This window comes from Ovis aries, chromosome 16 (assembly GCF_016772045.2).
Source record: "Ovis aries strain OAR_USU_Benz2616 breed Rambouillet chromosome 16, ARS-UI_Ramb_v3.0, whole genome shotgun sequence".
Lineage (NCBI taxonomy): Eukaryota > Metazoa > Chordata > Mammalia > Artiodactyla > Bovidae > Ovis > Ovis aries.
Window position 1 is genome coordinate 59,104,852 of NC_056069.1, and position 22,547 is coordinate 59,127,398.

The following is a 22,547-nucleotide window of genomic DNA, read 5'->3' on the forward strand; positions in this document are numbered from 1 at the left end:
CCAGCAGAGCCAGGTGGCTGGAGAGGGAAACTGGCAAAATACAGTGTTGGCAGAAAAAACTCCAGTTTTAAGTTGTGTATGTATCGTACACGTTTATGTGCAATGCATGAAATTGATGCCGTGTATAAACACCTATATTTATGGAGATAAAACAATAGAAGTATGTATTTCATAACTTTATGGTGATTATCTTAGAATGGCAGGATTCTAGTGACATTTTTCCCTTTGTTTTCTATGTTTCCACAATGCATAGTGTTGGCAGAGCCTGGGCAGGGACCAGGGGTCTCTCAGGAATCTACATATCAAGTGAGCAGTCACTGTATTTGTTCCAGAGCTTCATTACAAGGAAAATTTTATGGCAAATGGACTGAGAAGATAGAGACGATGACTCCCTCCAGAGTGAAGGGCAGGTGTGCTCACAGGATTGGAAGGCAGAGAGATCTCTCTGCAGAGTCAAGAGCAGCCAGGCTTACCGTCCAGTAGAAATGATTCGGGTACCGGAAAGTCAAGGATCCTCTCCTGTGATGGGAGCCACTGGCTGGACAGTGCTGATGGCCTCCTGCACGTCATCCTGGGGAGGTCGGGTTTTCTAGAACTGGTGCCAAAAAATGCTGATACCATGACAACTGTTACTACCATGAGTAATAAACGTCCTTTGTCTCTGACCCAGGACTCTGTGTCTCCTGTCGGCATTCATCAAACTGTGGCAGGCTCATCTTGAAGCTCGCACATAGAGAAAAAGCTCTCAGGCCCTCCACAGTTCATGACAAATATGTGCTATTGTTACTATCAGAGATGCTTATCATGGGTTACGGACATTTTTCTACTGCTTGCGACCAAAAGCCCTGACTAATGATATAACTGTTTTAGGAACTGGGTCTTTAAATGTTCTTTTAAAAAACAGAAACGGATCAAGAGGGGGCCCAGCTCGACAAGACAGCACTTGTCTTGCAGACAGAGGTGAAGGGCGTTCTCGCTTTTACTGCACCCCTGCCTTGTGAGGGGTGCTATGCCTGGGGCTGAGGACAAGACAAACAGGAAGCACCTTCACACACACACATACACACACACACACGTGACCAGCACCATAAGAAGTGAGTGATCCAGGGAAAGGTGCTCTGAATGGTAGGTGAGGGGACCCAGAGCAAGTCTGAGGAATCAGGGAAGGCGTTCTTGACATTCCACAGGTGTCACTGAACAATGCACAAAAAGGCTTTTTTCCTCTCAGGAGGCACATCTTCGTTCTAGAAAAAGTTGCCAAATCTAAACAATTGGCACAAATTCACCAGCCTTCCATTCTACCAACCCAACTGCATGCGTTCTCAGTCGCTTCAGTCCTTGCAACCCCATGGGCTATATAGCCCGTCAGGCTCCTCTGTTCACAGGATTATCCCGCAAGAATACTGGAGTGGGCTGACATTTCCTCCTCTAGGGACCTTTCTGACCCAGGGATCGAACCTGCAGCTCCTGCATTGGCAGGCAGATTCTTTTGTCACTGAGCCACCCTGGGAAGCTCCATCAACCGAACCACGTTTTCACAATTATAGAGCGTAATTATAAGATGAACACTGTGCAACAGATTCACCAGCATTTCACAACTACAGTCTACCAAGAAACCCATTCGGGGTCACCTGAAGTGGATAATCACCCACCACAGCCAAAATGCTCTTTGATGACTTCTGCATATAAAGTTCTGCAGTATTATCCAGTGAGAGGCATAGACAAGTTGGAAGCTGACGGCTCTTTAACACCCCATGCAGTACCTACCTTGTAGCTAGAAGGTGGTTAACAAACAAAAACAGTCTTAACGTTTTTCTCAGAACAGTGGATTCAGAATTAAGGGGTTTAAGTTACTCTCAGTTTTCTCTCTCTGACTCTGGACGAGTCACTTAGCCTTCCAGGCAGACACATGTCTCATGGGTCACAAGGAGGAGACCACAGGATTGAGGAGATCATGAATTCTAAAGGCAGAAAGATCATTTCAGCTCATCAGACTGGCACTGAGTGACAGTACACACTTCACATACAACATAACCAAAAAACACACATCTTCCCAGAGGACAGGCAGGACACTTTGTTAGACTTAGAGATGTGTGGTTTCTTCCTTTTTTTTTTAATGAATATTTTTCTATCTTTTCGACTCCCTCCTTTTTATTTATCTTTGACTTCCCTGATGGCTCAAGTGGTAAAGAACCCACTTGCCAAAGCAGGACATTCAGGAGATGCAGGTTCAATCCCTGAGTCGGGAAGATCCCCTGGATGAAGAAATGGCAACCCACTCCAATAATCTTGTCTGGAAAATCCCATGGACAATGGAGTCTGGTGGGCTACAGTTCATACAACTGCAAAGAGTCAGACACAACTGAGCATGCACCCATATTTATTCTTAATTTGGCCACAAGACATGGTATGTGGGATCTCTGTTCCCTGCCCAGGGATCAAATTAGTACCCCCTACATTGGGAGAGCAGAGTGTTAACCACTAGACCACCAGGGAAGCCCCCAAGATGTGTGATTTCCAATCACAACTAATATCTGCTGGGTTCTTTTATTTTTAAGGTGTTTTTCCCCTGAGAAAAGTAACAGAAACGAAACCGGTCAATTTTTTTTTTTTTTTTTTCAGAAAGAAATATAGATATCCAGTAATTCCACAATTTAAAGGCAACCACCATTAACGTTTAAATAAAGTGAGAGAATTTTTTAAATGCATTTAGTCACAGATGTGTACATAAGTTTACATGAAACCTAGTACAATAGCAATTCCAGGTACACACCACCAACTAAAACAGAATAGACCAAAAAAGTTAGGAAGTGCTTAGAAAAAAGTACAAAGAGCTCAGAAAGTGCTCAGAACAAACTGAAACTTGAGCAGGTTCCCACTGGCCAATCTGGAACAACTGGAACAAAAATAATGATGAGAATGAATAATAATCAACAGAACAAAACAATAATCTCTGATCCTATTCTAATATAAATAAGTAAATGAGAAGGGCACACTCTTACAGAAGGATTCCAACTAATCAAAGAGAAAGAATTAGAAAATCACCATTTGGCAGAAACCAGACACGCAAAAATTAACAATGGGCAAAAAAATTAACGGGGGAAAGAATAAAAAATGAGATAGTTATACCATTTCAAAGAAAATCCCCATAAGATATGTATTAATTACAAAGGGGAAAGTTACTAATTTTTACAACAGAGATTGGTAGGAACCACCCCAAGTGATCACAGCTCATGTCACCAGTCACGGGACAGACATACCCACAAGGTGTGCCTCCTGGTAAAACGCACAGAGAAGACCACGACATCACTTCCACAGCCCTTCGAACAAAAATGTACTAAATCGTGAGGAAATAATCCAGATCCAAACTGAGGACCGTGCAACAATATACATAACACATAAATGTGTTAGTCGCTCAGTTGTGTCTGATTCTTGCACCCCGTGGACTGTAGCCCTCCAGGCTCCTCTGTTCAAGGGGATTCTCCAGGCAAGAATACTGGAGTGGGTTGCCATGCCGTTCTTCTGGAGATCTTCCCAACCCAGAGATCAAACCCAGGTCTCCTGCATTGTAGACAGATTCTTTACCATCATATCACACATAAACATCAATTCAAAATTGTTATTAAGAGAAGCTGCATGGAAATGCAATTTTGCAGACATTTTCAAATCTGAACTCCTGTAATCAGAGCAATTATTGACAGATTTCTGAGTTACTTCCTAGTAGGGCTTCCATTTCCTCTCACCACCGGCAGAAAGCTTTCTCACATACCCTGTTTTCCGAATCTCATCAGCTGTTATAACAATGCCATATATGGTGCTTTCCCTTCACTATCATCACTCTTTTACCTTCAAAGTAAACTATGTGTTGCAAAGTCACCATTTCTAACCTGTAAAAGCACACTCAAGGTTTTACAACTTTGACTTAAAGGGCAGTTCAAACTCTGCTCTGAGGACAAGTTATGGCCATACAGAATTTTGGTTTAATCAATAACAAACCAGATAAAGTCAACGAGCTGCTGTACAGCTATTACACAGACCCTTCCCTCTTCTATTCTTGACAAGTAAATGTTCGTGGAAGAAGCCCAAGTTACCATCAGTGAATGAGCAGGTCCAAGTATATTCTTTTAACTAACTTCCTTACAGGTAGTTCCTTCTGACTGATACTGGCTGTCCCAGCACAGTAATCAATAGCATTCACTTTCATTCTTAAGAATATTCTGGTGTGTACAATGAATTATTTGATATTATGCCTGCAGGGCAGGAGACAGGTTCAAACCCTGGGTTGGGAAGATACCCTGGAAAATACAACTCACTCCAGAATTCTTGCCTGGAGAATCCCATGGACAGAGCAGCCTGGTGGGCTACAGTCGATGGGGTTGCAAAGAGTCGGACACCGCTGAGCAACTGAGCATGCAAACAAGCACTTTAGGCTTCCAAGAAGGGTCTGGGGGCACTTCTTTTATATCTGAATGAGATCGTATATGTATTGCACTCAGCAGATGAAAGCACCCTTTATTCCTGTCATCACTATTAACACTGAACACATTCCTCTCTTTAAATTCAACCGCATTATCTGCAAGGATCAGATGTGTGGATCTTCCTCAACTCCTTTTATTTACATTAGGGTCCATTGACACCTACTTCTCATCTTTCCAAATTCCTTACACTTTTTCTACATCTTTGATATGCCAACATCCTCTAATATGTTTAGCGTTTTTTTTTTTTTAAAGAGAGTGTGTATTTAAACATTAGACAATAAATGAGCTGTTTGGCATTACTGAATACAGAGGTTAATCAACACACTTTCACGATGAAGAAGCAGAGCTACTCTACTAATTCTCTCCTAATATAATTCTCTTTTCCAGTGTACTTTTCGACTGTGGCCTAATTCTCTAAGTCCTGACTACTGTCTACTTTATCGTCATAGTGAACGTCCCTACGCATTTAACCCATGATTGTCCAACTGGCTTTTTTGATACACACTATGAAATACATCAGCCTTGCCCCACGGGGTGGAACCCAGGGGCAGACATATAATGGACAGGCCTCTGGTCAACACCCTGTGGTCCAAGGCCTCCCCTACCCGGCACCACGCCCCTGGGGGCGGCATGGGGTGGGAGCAGAGACTGCAAAGGCAGGGCTGTTGTACCTGCCTTTCTCCCCTTTCCAGGAGAACTTGCTGGGTTACTTAATTAATTATATACGTATCAATCTCAGGGGAAGGCTTTGGTTACCCAATTTAAGAGGGAAATCCTAGAAGCACTTATGTGGCTACAACTGATTAAATTACTATGCAGCGTTATCTGGCTTTCTTTACAAAGGCCACAGGTGTCAAATGTAGGCGTGTCTGCGTAAATTCTTCCTGAGTCACTTGTGAATAGACTAGGCCAGTCATTCACTTCTTTTTGAGGAGGAATTAAACAAAATATAGTGAGTTCTTGGGATGCAGGGGAGACAGGTATTTACAAAGGGTTAGAAGTGCCACAAGCCAGTGCCCCACGCACCTGAGCCTGGCCTCAACTAAATGAAGAGGAGGGACAGAAGGCAAATTAAAGAAATAGTTATAGGAAATTTCACATGCTTGAATCATTTGAACAGGCAGGAACTGAGAAAATGCACGCTCAGCCAACCAGAACCCATGCGTGTCTGCAAAAAGGCCACAAGCAGGATGCTTGAAAGGCAGCCCAGTCCAAGTTCTCCTTCGATTGGCTCATATTTCTTTAGGAACAGACATGCTTCACAAACACACATTTTCAGAACGATCTCTTTTGATTAAGAGGTTCACCAATATTGTTTTTTAAAATCCGTGTAAGTGATTGATTTTACAGATGACTTTCTCTTCAGACTGCCTACATTTGATGAGATTGCCTTTGTCAGTCCCCAGGCTTCCCTGCACACCTGGGCAGACAGGTCCGCCCTGGTGCCCCACAGCAGGGTCATGGGTCAGCAGTGGCTGCTGGGGACTAAGACATCCATCTCTTTCCTGGGATGTCTTTCCCCTCTTCATATTAGGAGCCTCCAGTAGAGACCAAGCCTGTAAATCTCTCTTCATAGATCCACCCACTAACTACTATGTATACTAGCTCTGTTAACCAAAAAAGGCCAATTGTCTGTGCCAGATATGAACTAACCTCTGAAGATTTTCAGAACTACAGCATCTCGCTCTCTGCAGAAGAACTACAGACCTGTTTAAACCTGGGCAGAAATAACACAAAATACATTCCTGGAAGCATGAAGGAGAACTGCACTCATCTGTAAATTCATACCGCGCCTTGGTCGTATGTACCATCTAGGGTGAGAATCATCCAGCAAATTCTCCCAGGTCAAGCACTTATTTATGATGAAGAGCAACAGCCATTTTTCTTTCAAGGTTAACCCTTTCCCTGTCCTCTCCAATTCAGTTCTACAGAAATACTGGGTGTTTGGGAAGAGATAAAAACCTCAGAATCATTCCACTTCTAGTTGGGCTACGGATATTCATCCAAATTTGATAGTAAGTATGTCAGGAAGGGTATTGGGTACTTCATCATGGCAGCAGAAACATCCGACTTCTTTCTACATGGTACTCAAAAGTAGACAGTACCACAAATCAGAAGCCAACATCTTCACTAAAGCTTGGACTTAATGCAGAATAACTAAGGGTAGACACATTTTTCAGTACTAGTACAATATTAAAAAATAACGGAAGAACTAAAAGTAAAAATAAACATAAATCTAAAGCAATGCAATTCCACAACTCTCGTACCAAGCTGGCAACTCCTATGCGTTTTTAAAGGGAGAACCAGAGCCAGATTCTCAACATCTGTAGTAAAAACCCAAGACCAACATTAAAGAATTATTCATGGAAAAACATTTTCACTACAGTGAGCCAAAGCTCAACTGCTAAAAATACAGTCACTGTGCACACAAGGGCATGGGCTCATTTCACGGTATTTCCACTGGATCTGCACCACTAAATTCTCCCCACCCAGACGTTCCCAAGCAACATGGGATTCAATTCACTAGGTCAACCTGGAAACCAGAGGAATTATAGCAGAAACACTGAAAAACATCAAAGGGTTAAGGAGAAAAACGGTTTAGAGTGAAAAGCTGTTATCTGTAAGTCATCAGCATTGGGGCAGGGGAAAAGGATGAGAAAGAGGGCAGAAAACTCACTCAAACACAGGAAACAGCTTTCATACCATCAGACTCCATAGACGGCATGGAAAATAATGGGTCTGATTTGATAAGTCATGTAAAAAATAAACTATATCCATTTACACTCATGTCTACTGAATTATTTAATTGAAAACAGCTAAAGCTAAGTGGCTATGAAGATGGACCAGGGACTAGATTCAATCTACCCCATTCCTTAACTAACTCTACACCTTGGGCTACTTAACAACTCTGTACCTCAGTTTCCCCATCTATGGAGTGGGGATAATGGCACATGTTAGTGTACTTTTTAATAAGTAATCCAGACGAGGGAGACTCTCCTGAGAACTGCAGATAGCTCCACGGCAGCACCCACAGAGAGTAAGCTGGCATCATGATTGGTCTAAGATCCGCTGAAACCAAATCACAAAGTATTCACTCAACTTCAACATGTGCAACATTTGTCCTTTTCACCAAAATGCTCTTCAGCCTTTTATTTTGAATAACCTGGCAGATGTCAGGAATAAAACACTAGTGATTTTATAAAACCTGTGTTCACGAATCCCAAGGCACTGTCCCTCCTACTAAAGTTTCAGTCTAACTTCTCAGCTGGTGAGGAGAAAGGTGAGGTTATAATTATGAAGAAAGCACAGACAGACTCACTCTTCTTATCAACAAGTTTATTATAAGTGAGCAGAGTCAGCTCCCAGCTCAACCAGGACCGGTTCAGGCTGTGGAACAAGTGAAGACGCCAATGACAAAACACACTTATCCTGTAAAGAGAGAAGCCTTCCTTTTATGATTTTAATAATTCCTTCCTCCTCCCTTTCCCGCCTGTCTCATTCTGTCACTGTTCTATATAAGCAATGTATCATTTTAATAATCAGGAAACCACACAATATGTAACATGTAAGTAGTAATAATCTCTTTAAGCTTTCTGTACAAAACAATCATAGCAGGTTTTATTCAGAGTTCTTTGAGACATCAGTTAAAATAAAAATTCAAATGGCCAAGCCCATTCCAAATTTATTTCTGTTCATAAATTCAAAAAGGCCAACAGCAAAAGGAACATAACTTGTTCAAATTAAACAAGACTGAATGTGACTGCTATATACACTCCTTGGCATGGTGATTTTCAAAATCAGAGATTCAAAGATACATCCTGACCGAGCATCAGCTACACACCAGATACTGTCCTCAAGCTGTGGGCAGTAACACTGAACCAAGCAAGGCCCACGATGCCGATGTTTACAATTCCATGGTAACACAGAAGGAATGGCAACCTCTCTGTACCTAAGAGTCTCAACCATGAACAAAACAACAACAAAACACCCAGGAACGTTTGTTTTTTCTTAACACCACCTGTAAACTTCTGTTAACTCTTGGCTGGGCATGAGCTCTGCCATCCTTGTTTGTACCATGTACTGCATTTGGAAGAGCGAGCATACAGCACATTTTAGGACTGCAACTTACTGTATGTGACACTATAATTAGACACACATGCAAGACAGGCCAAAACTGACATCCCCTAAGATACCATCAAGTTCTGGGTCGTCACTTTCGGCTGCTCCAGCCGAGTAACTTGTTCCTCTCATGACTTCCCCACTGTGAGCCATCTTGGAATTAGCTGGCACTCATGCTTGACTTTGGGGGCTTCCCAAAGAAGAACCCGCATGCCGATGCAGAAGACGTAAGAGACATGGGTTTGATCCCTGCGTCAAGAATATCTCCTGGAGGAGGGCATGGCAACCCACTCCTGTACTCCTGCCTGGAGAATCCCATGGACAGAGGTGCCTGGCAGGTTACAGCTCATGGGGTCACAAAGATCAGACACGACTGAAGTGACTTAGCACACATGCTCTCATCTGCCCAAATATTACCAAACACTAATATAAATCTGTAAATAAACCTGAGTTTACCTACCAAGTTCGGCTCACACTGCCATGACTAAACCTTGAGGCCTTTTGTCCCAAAGTGTCAAACATCAGAAACTGGTTACTGTTGTGGATATATGAAAGAGAGGCCAGCACTTCAGAGGAGGATGCAAGTAAGCCCAGCGCCTCTGGCCAGGTGAGGCTGACCCTGCCCGCTCGAAAAGACAACTCAAAGTAGCATCAACCAGAATGTTCCACCAGGACACAGCCTTTCACTTCAATTTCAAATGAGTCCAAATTTAGAGTGTGCTCTGGAACAACATGAAAAACTCACTTGAAGCATGTTTTTATAGTTCTTTAATATCCATCCACTGGATGACTCACAGTTATGTATCACAGAGGCCAGGTACTTTTATTTCTAAAAAAGGAATCTGTTTGAATACTGGGGAGGCCAGCGTGAGCTCTAAAGCTGGTGACAAGGCAAGAAAAGCAGGGAAGAAGCTAGTTGCTCTCCAGCCTAGGAGAAGTGATTTTAGGGACCAAAGGCCCATTTACAATATCACATGCAGTGCCCCCATTTCATTTAGTTTGTTTTCCAGTTTCTCCATGTCTTTTTTTTAATGTTCTTTCTCAAACCTTTATCAAGCATAGTAGAAAAGCTTTTGTGCGTGTATATATATATAAAATATATGTATTTTAGAAAAGTTATGAATTTTTGACTAACTAAAAAATTTATGACATTTTGATTCCACTTGTTTGACTTGGTATGAATAAAATGCTAGCTTTCTAACTTTAAAAAAATAGATACACAACAAGCAACAAAGGTTTACTATTCAGCACAGGGAACTATAGTCAATATCTTGTAATAATCTATAATGGAAGATAATTTCAAAAATAATATGTGTACCTGTATCAATGAATCACACTGCTGTGCACCTGAAACACAGCCAGTCAACGATACTGCAATAAAATATATATATTAAGAGAAAAATAAAATGTCACAAGACTCAAGTTTGCAATTTATTTTCCGGTATAGTCTCATAAATCTAGTCAACATCGAAATACTACTCAGTAGAGCTAACTGGGTATGCCTCTTAGAAAGTCTATTTAATAAGCTATTCGAAACACCTAGGTCCCAAAGTTGCTGAAAAAAAAATATTTTGAAAACATTTACTAGGGCACAACTAGGATTCAGTCTTTCCAGCAGTTCTTTCCAGGGGGAGGTGCTCACAACAGGAAAACAATTCTCTGATTCAAAGAAAACCCTTCCCACTGCCCACCCTGCACCCCATGCCCACCTTCCATAAGAGCTCTTGTTCACTGAAGAAGGTTGGAAAAGCTTCGAGGAAATCATGAAGTAAGGTAACAGTTGTCTATTTCACTCTGCAAATGAGAGAAGTCGACCCATGTGTTAACAGGAGTGAGACAGACCTGCCTGTTGCAGAGAGACTGTCTACAGATGTGTTCTCAGACTGTGGGATGATCCTCCACTATCCACCGTTGTTGGGTTTGTTCTGTCAAGACTGCATTCCAAATACAGCATGTAAGATAAAACCCCACACCAACGCTCCCTCTGCTACATCCAACCACCTGTAGGAAAAAGCAATTTAAAGACCACTATGAATAAGCCCCATAAGCCATCAAAAACATATCAGAAGACAATTATGTCTTCTGTTACAAGTTCTATCCCTGGCTACAAATGGCCTAACACGTGTCATAACTTAAAGCAAGGCAACATAAAATATGTGATAGTAAATGCAAGGCTTAAAAACTCACCTGGAAAAAGTGAAAACTAAATTTTTAAAGAGACAAATGCTTTTTCTCAGTTGACAATCTGTAAGTTTCTGTTATGAAAATACATACCATGAATTAGCCAAATCCAGACAAGTCTACTTCTCATCAATCCAATCGGCTTCAAAATATTTAAAAAATTTCCTGGTGTGCCCCAGAGGTTACTCACCCATCACCGTCTCACCTATTTCATCTATTTTCCCTCGTCTTCCTCCACTATCTCCACTTGTCTTTTGGCCCCTCCCCACGTGCCCAGGTGCCTGGCATGAGAACAGCAAGGCGCCCAGGTCCCCCTGCGCCTCCACAGGCCGGGCGGGAAGGCTTCTCCACGTGATCACGCGCAGGGCAGGTGTGCAGCGAGGCAGGTAGACACGTGGGCGGCAGGCGCGCACAGAACTCCGCCAGGCTGTGGGCTGGCCTGGGCCTGGGCGCCCGCTCAGGGCCCAGCAGACCTGTTCTCGTGGCCACGTTTAACGCTTCTATTCTGCTCGCGTCTTTCCAACGTTCCGCAGAGCTGCTCCCCCGGGAGCAGGATGCCCGCCCCCTTAGGATGGGGAAGGATAATCACTGTCAATGCTTCGTGTATCTACTTTTCAGTTGATGTCAACAGCCTCCAGGATTCAATTTAGACCCTCTCCCGTAATCCTCCAGAATGGCTTCCAGTTTGAGAAAACTTACTCCTAGCCTTTGTAAGGGGAAGGAAGGAAAGGAGAGAGAGAGAAAGCAGAGGATGGCAGAATAAATCAGAGAGAGGAGGGGCCATCGTTTTATGGGAAAGACCCGGGGTTCTGGATCCAGTCACTGAAAAGGACTAAAATGCCTTTGAAATCTGACAGTCTGCTTACATTTTAGGGAAACCAGCCCCCTGGCTACCATGCCTCCATACACATATACAAATCTCATTAATCCCTATTCTACTCCACCAGAATCTATTGATCATTGCCTGAGAGTCAGCTCCTACGGTGGGTTAAACACATTGCTCCATTTTCTCCAAAGTATATCAGGATGCTACAGATTTTAAAAATCATACCAAAGGTTTAATAACAGCTTTTTACTGGGGTGGGGGGAGGAGATAGTAACACTTTAAATAAACATCTCTATTCAAAGGTTCACAAAGGTTTCAGAAACTTACAGTGTCTACTCATCACTTCATGTACAGACACAAAAGAGATACTGGGCTCGTAAAAGCACTGATAAATTTTCAGACTAAGTTTTATAACCACTGGAATTCACAGCAATGACCCATTGACTACAGCTGTGAAAGTCTAAACTACAGGAATCCTGGGTGTGAAAATCCTATGTTGCGAACAATGGGCAAAAAAATTAAAGTATATGGGGCATGAGCAGCTCATAATTTTCAAATCATGACTAAAATCATGGCAAGTTTTACTACAAATAATGACCACTAATGATTCTAAGTTGGAGAAGGAAATGGTAACCCACTCCACTATTCTTGCCTGGAGAATCCCATGGACCGAGGAGCCTGGCGGGCTACAGTCCATGTGGTCACAAGAGTCAGACACAGCTTTGCGACGAAACCACCAACGGTTTTAAATAAGTGATATCTCCCTTTGTTCCTTCACTACACTTCATCAGTAGACAAAAAGAAAATCTAATACATCCATGACCCTTTAGATGCTTTCTGCAATGACACGAAGGACAAGACCCAACAGGCTACCAAAAAGCCCACAATATTTTTAATTACAAACAAGCTGTATTAAGTGAAGATGTTCAACAGCCAACGGCTACAGGTGGACTCACACAAACAGATGAGAAAATACATCACTCCATACTGAGGTCTACTGACAGCTGACGCTGGCCGTGAGCCGCTGGGAGCCAGGACAGGTGGGCAGGCCCTATACACGGAGGCCCCAGCCTGGGTGTGGCACTGAGTCTGCAGCTTAGGGGAAACAGGCTCTCACAGGAGGAGTTTGATCTCTGGTAAGGACTCAGAATAGCAAGGATGATTGAGGATACTGCTGAACAAGATGACAATCGATGCAGAAAAGGATGGGAAACATGGGGAAATCACAGCAACGTGGGAAGGAGGTCAAAAGGCAGGAGGAAAACGGAACCCAGAAAGTGTCTGCCCTCTACTCCCAACCACCTCACCGTTTTTTCCTGAAACTTCAGGAAGCTTCCACATACAGGATATACTGAAAAGAAACATGACGGATCAAGTGTGTTACAAAGGAAGTTTACCTCAGGAGCATTTAAAAGACACTAAGATGTGATCCTTCTCTAACGCCCATATGTTAATCACACGAGGCCAGCACCGTTCACAAGGGACACGAGACTGCTCCAAACCAACCAAGTCCGGCAACATGACAGAGCTAATATTAAGCAGACACAAGCGCGTGCCGGCGCACTGATGCCCTATGGCTCTCAATACAACAAAACCACAATTTGAAAGCCTCAACAAAGCCGCTCGGTGCCATCAGTGGATAAGCGGGCAGTAAAAGGCTCCTTGCAGGCCCCAAGCCCTGTGATCTAACAGCTGGACAGAGGTTGTGAGCAGGGGACAGCCTCGCAGCCCTAGGACACGGCCTTCCCAGCAGCTGCTAGCTGTCTTTTTTGCTGAAAGGTCATGAAAACAGTGGGCAGGATTCCCATCAACACGGTCCCCAAACACTGCTGCTGCTGCTGCTGCTAAGGCAAGTGATGAAGCTCCTCTAACCAAAACATTCCAGAACCCCCATGGGATAAAGTCTATAAGGCGTTCCGTCGGCAAAGGGCCGGAGTTTCCACAGGCACGGAAGCGGCGACCTGCACAGGCAGAGGCTCTGGACGCCTGCTCAACTGGCTGAGGGGCTCTGAGGTCAGTCAAGGTCAATGCGGAGTCCTCCCAGAGCACACAGAACTCTGGGGCAAGAACCATTGTGTTTCTTAACTGCAGGATCCATCTTCCCTCATGAGCCAAGGCCTCTTGGGTGTCACGTTTGAAAAACAAATGCTGACTGTGAAAACAGAGTCAAACAGTCACCATTTGTCAAGGGTTACGAGCTGGTAGCGTCCCACGGAATCCTGGGCCCCAAGGACAGAGAAGCTGAAACGTGCAGCCAGGAATGGGCGCAGCTGTAACTCTGAGTCCTTCCTGAGAAGGCAGAGGGGAGAAGGCACGATCAACCCCATTAAGGGAGAGAAAGAAATGAGACTGATGGTTAAGCAGCAGTGCTGAGCTGTGTTTTTTCCCTCTTTTTAATTAGGGTTTTTTTTTTTGGGGGGGGGGGCAGGAAACAGGGGAGTGGATTGGTCCAAGAAAGAAATATTTAACAAGTAAATCTTTGTTTAAACTAGTAATGTTTGAAGGATGCATTAATTCTTCTAAAAGAGCACACTCCATTTTTTTAGTAAACTGATACCTTTTTAACAGCATTTTACAAAGCAAAATCTCCAAGGACACATTTCTTTATTATTATTATTATTTATGTTTACTGGATTCCATTATTTTAAGAAAGGATAGAGAGACAACAACCACATTTAAGTCACAATTTTGGTTGATGGAGAAAGAAGACAAACGACAAGAATTACCGCGCAGGCTGTAACCTAAGTCTGGAAGAACCAACAGCAGGTGTTTGGAGACAGAGGCACGGCTTTCCGCCGAGAGAAATAAGAAAGGTTCCAGGAAAGCAGGAACAAACCTGGATGTAATATGGGGTTAGCCATAGGAGGGCAGAGGGAGGAGGGGCCCTGTGCACGCTGTGGGAGAAACCCACACCCCCAGATCACAGGGGACATCTGGGCTCCAACGAGTCCCACTGCCACCAACCCCGGGGTTGCCCGTAGGCGGTCCCGGCTCCAGGGAAAGTGCTGATGCCCCGGGGCCGGGGCGGGAGGCGGGTAAATGCCTGACGACTCCACCGCTGCTCCAGAGGGAGGCGATGGCACAGGGCAGGGTCTCCGCAGTACTTGGGCCCATTTTCCCTACTGTTGTTCTGTTCTGTCATTCGGTCACGTCCAGCTCTTGGCAACCCCATGGACTGCGGCACACCAGGCTTCCCTGCCCATCACCATCTCCTAGAGTGATTCTCCTTATTAATCCTCTAGAAAATCAGGGAAGGATGAAAAACGTCATCAGAACTCCAAATTTACACCAAGGGAGCACTTCTGTCAGGAGAAATTAAGTGAATTCTTAACTGCTAGGGAGCTTTCCAATGGATAATTTCATAGGACAAACAACAAAATGTAGAAAAATCATAAGATAATCCATGGGGGGAAAGTACATAAAGTATAACACTGTCCTTTTTAATTAATGACGTTTTCTCACAGGCCAAGTTTCTGCATATAAAATTCTCCCTTATTTCTATATTCCAATCCTCAGCAAAGTTAAAGCAGAGAATTGATACCATCATTTAATCATGCTCCTATTACAAGTGAGGTTTTTAGCCGTATCTACAGGCAAGTGGGAGGAAATCAGCATTGCATTTGATAAGCCAATCCTTTCTGTCTAAAACAAAGACTGTCTCCTTGCTTTGCAAATGTCACTATTGGGCCCACACTGGCAACTGTTCCTGATCAGATATAAACGTGTCTGTCCCGAGGTAGAAGCACCTCTGTTGGGCAATCCAGGGACTGCTACTGAGACCAAGGGCCCAGGGTGCGGTTTCGTTTAAAGACGGTGCCAGGAGAAATCACAGGGGATAGTGAGGGAGAACGCGTCCCCACCTGTCACTGAGCCCGACGAGGATGAGGACACAGCAAACAGTGACAGCCACATATTCACAGCTGGGCCCCTCTCCATGGAGCTTCGCCAGCAGCTTAGGTAAAAAGGCAAGTCTGGGTTACCAAATCCTCAGAACTCATTAGTGCATCAGTAGAGAAAAAAGAAAAATACTATCCAAAGATCTGAAGAGCAAGAACTGGAACTGAAAGAAGTAGTAAGACAAAATTCAAAGATACGTGTAAAGTCACATTCACATTCAAAATATTAATTTCTTAAGTACAAGTGGGGAAGGATCTGGGTGAACAAAAGGAACTAAAGGAACAAAAAACCCTGGGCATTCTGGAGAATTCTATGAGCGGGAACTCAGACAGGACAGGACAGGGTAGGGCAGCGTGTACCCTGCACAGGTCACAGAGATCAGAGCTGGTGTGCTGTGATCCACGGCAGTGCAAAGTGTGGACGCTACTGGGGGCCAGTGAGGAAAAGTGCGGATGCTTAAAGAAGAGCCTGAGGCCAGGAGGGACCTGCTCACCATTCTCAAATATTTCAAAGGCTCTGCAGAAAAGATCTTTTGTGGGTCTGGACACTCGGGCTCCAACAGCCAAAACCGGAATCAACTGAAGTTTCAGGGAAAGAGTTCACCTTCAAGAGTATTGAGCTGCAGGGACAGAGGGAATATTAAGTGATTAAAAACACAGGTTATGTGCACGTTTAGGAGCCTCCTATGTGTGTGTGTCAGTGCTCAGCTGTATCTGACTCTCTGTGACCCCCATGGACTGCAGTCCTCCAGGCTCCTCTGTCCATGCAATTCTCCAGGCAAGAACACTGAAGTGGGTTGCCATTTCCTTCTCCAGAGGATCTTCCCCATTCAGGAATTGAAGCCTGGTCTCTTGCACTGCAGGCAGATTGTTTACCATCTGAGCCACGAGGGTTCAAGTTGCCACATCTCTAAGCTGCATGACTTTCATGAGCCCTTGAAAATTGTTATGGGTATGACTGGAAAGAGGAAGCCATGAAAACAAAGCAAAAAACAGACAACTTTCCCTACAAGGCCATGATCACAACGATGTATGCACAAAGTCTGTGGACCAAGAGACTCTTTGGGCAAAATGAGGTACCACTACTGAAGATGAGGAAGAAGGTGGATCCCAGAGCGTTTCAACCTCAGTGTTCTTCCTCTGGCCCGTGGAGCTAATTCTTCAGACCTGCAAACTTCCTCAGAAAGCAACAGGGTATGGGACAGAGAACACAACAAGCTTCAGCGTTAGGGCAGGCCAGGTCCAGAACCCAAGAGCTACCTGCCCACATACTGGCCTCGTGACCCTCAGCAGGTTCCAGGGAGAGAATGCCAGGACCCATGTGAGCGGGCCCCTGGGAGGCGCCCAGGAGACAAACTAAGGAAGGCTCAGCAGGGGCTTCCCAGACGTGAAACACAGAAGAGGGATCCCGGTAAAAAGATCATACACCATGACCAAGTGGGCTTTATCCCAGGGATGCAAGGATTCTTCAATATGCACAACAATCACAGAGATACATCACATTAACAAACTGAAAGATGAAAACCACATGATTATCTCAACAGATGCAGAGAAAGCCTTTGACAAAATTCAACATCCATGTATGATAAAACCTCTCCGAAAGCAGGCATAGAAGGAACATACCTCAATATAATAATAGCCATATATGATAAACCCAGAGCAAACATTATCCTCAATGGCAAAAAACTAAAAGCATTTCCCCTAAAGTCAGAAACAAGACAAGGGTGCCCACTCTCACCACTACTATTCAACAGTTTCGGAAGTTTTAGCCACAGCAATCAGAGCAGAAAAAGAAATAAAAGGAATCCAGAAGAAGTAAAACTCTCACTGTCTGCAGATGACATAATCCTCTACATAGAAAACCCTAAAGACACCACCAGAAAATTACTAGAGCTAATCAATGAATATAGCAAAGTTTCAGGATATAAAATTAATACACAGAAATCCCTTGCATTCCTATACACTAACAATGAGAAAACAGAAAGAGAAATTAAGGAAACAATTCCATTTACCACTGAGACGAAAAGAAAAAAATACTTAGGAATATATCTACCTAAAGAAACTAAAGACCTATATATAGAAAACTATAAAACACTGATGAAAGAAATCAAAGGTGACACAAATAGATGGAGAAACTTACCATATTCATGTATCAGAAGAATCAATATAGTGAAAATGAGTATACTACCCAAAACAATCTACAGATTCAATGCAATCCCTATCAAGTTACCCAAGGTATTTTTCACAGAACTAGAACAAATAACTTCACAATTTATATGGAAATACAAAAAACCTCAAAAAGCCAAAGCAATCCTGAGGAAGAAGAATGGAACTGGAGGAATCAACCTGCCGGACTTCAGACTATGCTACAAAGCTACAGTCATCAAGACAGTATGGTATTGGCACAAAGACAGAAGTATAGATCAATGGAACAAACTAGAAAGTCCAGATAAATCCACACAATTGTGGACACCTTATCTTTGACAAAGGAGGGAAGAATATACAGTAGAAAAAAGGACAATCTCTTTAACAAGTGGTGCTGGGAAAACTGGTCAACCACTTGTAAAAGAATGAAACTAGATCACTTTCTAACACCACACACAAAAATAAACTCAAAATGGATTAAAGATCTAAACGTAAGACCAGAAACTATAAAACTCCTAGAGGAAAACATAGGCGAAACACTCTCAGACATAAATCACAGCAGGATCCTCTGTGACCCACCTCCCAGAGTAATGGCAGTAAAAGCAAAAATAAACAAATGAGACCTAATTAAACTTAAAAAAGCTTTTACACAACGAAGGAAACTATAAGCAAGTGAAAAGACAGCTTTCAGAATGGGAGAAAATAACAGCAAATGAAGCAACAAAGAATTAATCTCAAAAATATACAAGCAGCTCATGCAGCTCAATACCAGAAAAATAAACGACCCAATCAAAAAATGGGCCAAAGAACTAAACAGACATTTCTCCAAAGAAGACATACAGATGACTAACAAACACATGAAAAGATGCTCAACATCACTCATTATCAGAGAAATGGAAATCAAAGCCACAATGAGATACCATTTCACTCCAGTCAGAATGGCTGCTATCCAAAAGTCTACAAGCAATAAATGCTGGAGAGGGTGCAGAGAAAAGGGAACCCTCTTACACTGTTGGTGGGAATGCAAACTAGTACAGCCACTATGGAGAACAGTGTGGAGATTCCCTAAAAAACTGTAGAACTGCCATACAACCCAGCAACCCCACTGCTGGGCATACACACTGAGGAAACCAGAAATGAAAGAGACATATGTACCCCAATGTTCATCACAGCACTGTTTACAATAGCCAGGATATGGAAGCAACCTAGATGCCCATCGGCAGACAAATGGATAAGAAAGCTGTGGTACATATACACAATGGAATATTACTCAGCCATTAAAAAGAATGCATCTGAATCAGTTCTAATGAGGAGGATGAAACTGGAGCCTACTATACAGAGAGAAGTAAGTCAGAAAGAAAAACACCAATACAGTATATTAACGCTTATATATGGAATTTAGAAAGATGGGAATGATGACCCTATCTGTGACACAGCAGAAGAGACACAGATGTAAAGAACAGACTTTTAGACTCTGGGAGAAGGCAAGGGTGGGATGATTTGAGAGAACAGCTTTGAAATATGTATATTACCATATGTGAAATAGATCGCCAGTCCAAGTTCAGTGCATGAAACAGGGCACTCAAAGCCGGTGCATTGGGACATCCCAGAGGGATGAGATGGGAGAGGAGGTGGGAGGGGTTTGGGATGGGGGACACACGTACACCCATGGCTGATTCATGTCAATGTACAGCAAAAAGCACCACAATACTGTAAAGTAATTAGCCTCCAATTAAATTTTTAAAAAAAATTTTTTTAAAAGAAGGAGGACCCCGGGTCCCTAGCCAAGCACATACTCGGCGAAGGGCAGGGGCAGAGCTGACAAGCCGTAATGGCAAAGCCAGGACATGAAACTCTTCGGATGCTCAGTTCTTGCCACTGTGCCTAGTTACTGCTCCAGCTTATCCACTCAGATCCTCAGCTTGGCTAGGATCCTCCAGTGTATTTTAAATGCTCCTGACACTGGTCTACAAAGCAAAGCGTGAGGAAGCCAGAGCATTCTGAGTGTACAGAAATGGCCTTCAAACAGGGATTTCTGCAGTACAGCTGCCCTGGGGTGCTGTGGACACAGGCCCACACGCACTACCTGAAGGTCCCATGCCGTCTGGCCCAGGAACAGCCCCATCACAGGCCTGCCCACAGCCATTCACAGCCTGGCGTGGGGGTCAGCACTGGTCCTCAGACGGGATGGATCACAGGACACCTGTGAGGTTCTACTCGCCAGCCTCAGGACCAATAGGCAGCTACCAACAGCTGGTTAGTCCAACCAGTCCATCCTAAAGGAAATCAACCCTGAATATTCACTGGAAGGACAGATGCTGAAGCTGAAGCTCCAGTACTTTGGCCACCTGATGTGAAAAGTGGACTCAGTAGGAAAGACCCTGATGCTGGGAAAGACTGAGGACAGGAGGAGAAGGGGATGACGGAGGATGAGATGGTTGGTTGGTATCATGGACTCAGTGGACATGAGTTAGCAAAAACTCTGGGAGACGGTGAAGGACAGGGAAGCCTGGCGTGTTGCAGTCCCTGTGGTCACAAAGAGTCAGACACAACTTAGCGACTGAACTGAACTGAACACGACAGCTGACAGGAACAGGTGACCCAGCTTCCAGGCTCATCTCGCTGCAGTGCCCACAAAGCTCCGAGTGGGGCCCCAACTTCAGTTTCAACAGACGCCTCAGCCTTTGGAGGGGCAATAACAACATTCTGACCAGGCCAACGTCTGAGGGCTTTTCCCCTCCAGTGTTCCCTTACACATCTTAAGGCACCTAAGAACAATATGGTATCTGGAGAAAATACCAACGCTCATCCTATACCTCTTAAATAAGATGTCTTTTTCTATTACTGAGAAAGAGGCTGTGATGCAAGCTGCATGTCCTATGAAAAGGTAGGAGGCTGAAACATACATAGAAGAACAAAACCAAAATATGCATTGTAATAGTCCTCTGCTGGTTATTTTTTTTTAGAATCCATACAATGGAACCTTCCTAAAATTTCTAAAAGTGAATTGAACAAATGCAATTTTCTTGAATGATCTTTAAACCTTGCTGCTATCTAGTCACTAAGTCACGTCCAACTCTTTGTGACCCCATGGACTGTAGCCCGCCAGGCTCCTCTGTCCATAAGATTCTCTAGGCAAGAATACTGGAGTGAATTGCCATTTCCTCCTCTGGGGGATCTTCCCAACCCAGGGATCGAACCTGGGTCTCCTGCTCGCAGGCAGAGTCTTTACCGCTGAGCCAACTGGGATGTCTTCTTCACACCTTAGCTCTCTGATAAAGAATTTCACTGCATAAAGTTAAATATTTTATCATATGTAGATATATAAGCCAACTAAAATAAACTCCAGAAGAAAATTAAAACTATCCACCTGTATTCTCTATTTTGAGATGTATTCTTGTCTTTTGAGATGAGACAGCTCTAAACACACGTCCTACTTCCGTGAATTCTTTTAAGCGCAAAATGAGATTCTCAGCAAAGTCCAATTTAGGTTACTTTTTTTTTTTTTAAGCAAGCGAACCTTATTTAGATAAGAACACTGACAGCTTCCTTTTAACTCAATATGTTCAGCACAGTGAAAGAAACAGAGGGGTAGTCAGTTAGCCTCTTTTGCCCCATTCCCTTCAAAATAATCTTTTTTAATCCAATGAGAATAGGAAGCTCCAGGCAGCATGTAATGATCAGTTCAGAAATTCAGGCCACACAGACTGGAAATATCAGCATGTAGCCAGCTTTTTATCTAGGTTATTTCAGGAGATTGTACCAGGAAACCAGGGGATAACACACAGACTGGACCAGGACTGTATTCCAGTGAACTGGTCCTTCACCCACACGTCTTCCAAGGATCAGATGAACTTTAAGGATACATGTCCAATCCGTAGAAAACTCCAGACTGTCGGAATAAAAAGAATGCTTTTAACAGCATTCATTCTGCTTTGTTTATGTAAATGCTTTTCCTTTTGAAGAATCCTGAGGGCAGAAAAAGAATGCATTTTTTATTTCTAGGTGGTTTTTAAAATCACATTTAGAGATAGATTTAACCTAGTATTACAGAACAGTTGAGAACAAATACAGACCAATTCCTCTAACAGACGGTGGAAGAGTTGCCAGGGGCTCGAGGCAGGGAATCCAAGCGCTGGGGAGGAGTGTTTTCTCACTCTGGGACACCAGACCCACCTGGGGGGGTGGAGGGGGCTGGAGACATGCAGGCCAGGAGTGGGAGAGCGCTCTGAACGAAGTAACTTCACATGCCCAGAACAGGACGAGGTTAAAAAGCCTTTTTTTACCCCCCTTCGTCTGTCCCTGGGGAGGGAGGTGGGCACAAAGACCCCCTTCTGAGTTCCTGTGAAGAAGGGCAGGCCCCACGCCAGGTCCTGAGTGTTGACAAACCCTGATTCACGGCTCTGGTCCCACTTAGCTCCCACATAAAACGGGCGATTCAGCCACTCAAGGAGCTGGGGAGGGGGGTGGGCTCTGAATGCACTTAGGTCTGTTTGGAAACAGACCCCCATTGACAGGGGCTCTGACTCAGCAGCATCTCATCTGACTCCTCTTCTCGGCCAGTCATCAATGCCGTGGTGTGTGCCACACTGAATCACACACCACTGTATCCAAGTTAGGAATAAACCACAAAACACTCAGCACAGGAGTCATGAATGTCTTCACATGACTCTCGTCCTCTGTATACGCCAATCAGAAAACAGAGGGCAGTGAGTCGACGGACCATACATCCTGCTTCAGCAGGGACAGTCCCAGCTCACCCCTATTGTTCCCGGTTTAGTTATCAGTAAATCCCTCTTCATAAAAGCGTCTCTGTTTAGACCATAAATTACACAGTCAGCTTATCAATCAAGAGGGTTTCCCTGGTGGCTCAGTGGTAAAGAACCCGCCTGCCAATGCAAG

The 22,547-nt window shown here is 43.9% G+C and overlaps 1 protein-coding gene and 1 long non-coding RNA gene across 4 annotated transcripts in view; both read right to left on the reverse strand.

The window, feature by feature from the left end:
• LOC132657922 (uncharacterized) overlaps window positions 1–22,424 on the reverse strand; it is a 47,099-nt gene extending 24,675 nt beyond the window's left edge. The window contains exons 1-2 of the long non-coding RNA XR_009596722.1: window positions 15,465–22,424; window positions 1–14,842 (exon numbers count right to left, since the gene is read on the reverse strand). The exon at window positions 1–14,842 is cut by the window's left edge and continues 24,675 nt beyond it. This is a non-coding gene — a long non-coding RNA (uncharacterized LOC132657922). The remainder of the gene's footprint in view (window positions 14,843–15,464) is intronic.
• The window catches only part of TRIO (trio Rho guanine nucleotide exchange factor), a 355,580-nt gene that overhangs the window by 300,958 nt on the left and 32,075 nt on the right, over window positions 1–22,547 (reverse strand). The window lies entirely within an intron of this gene.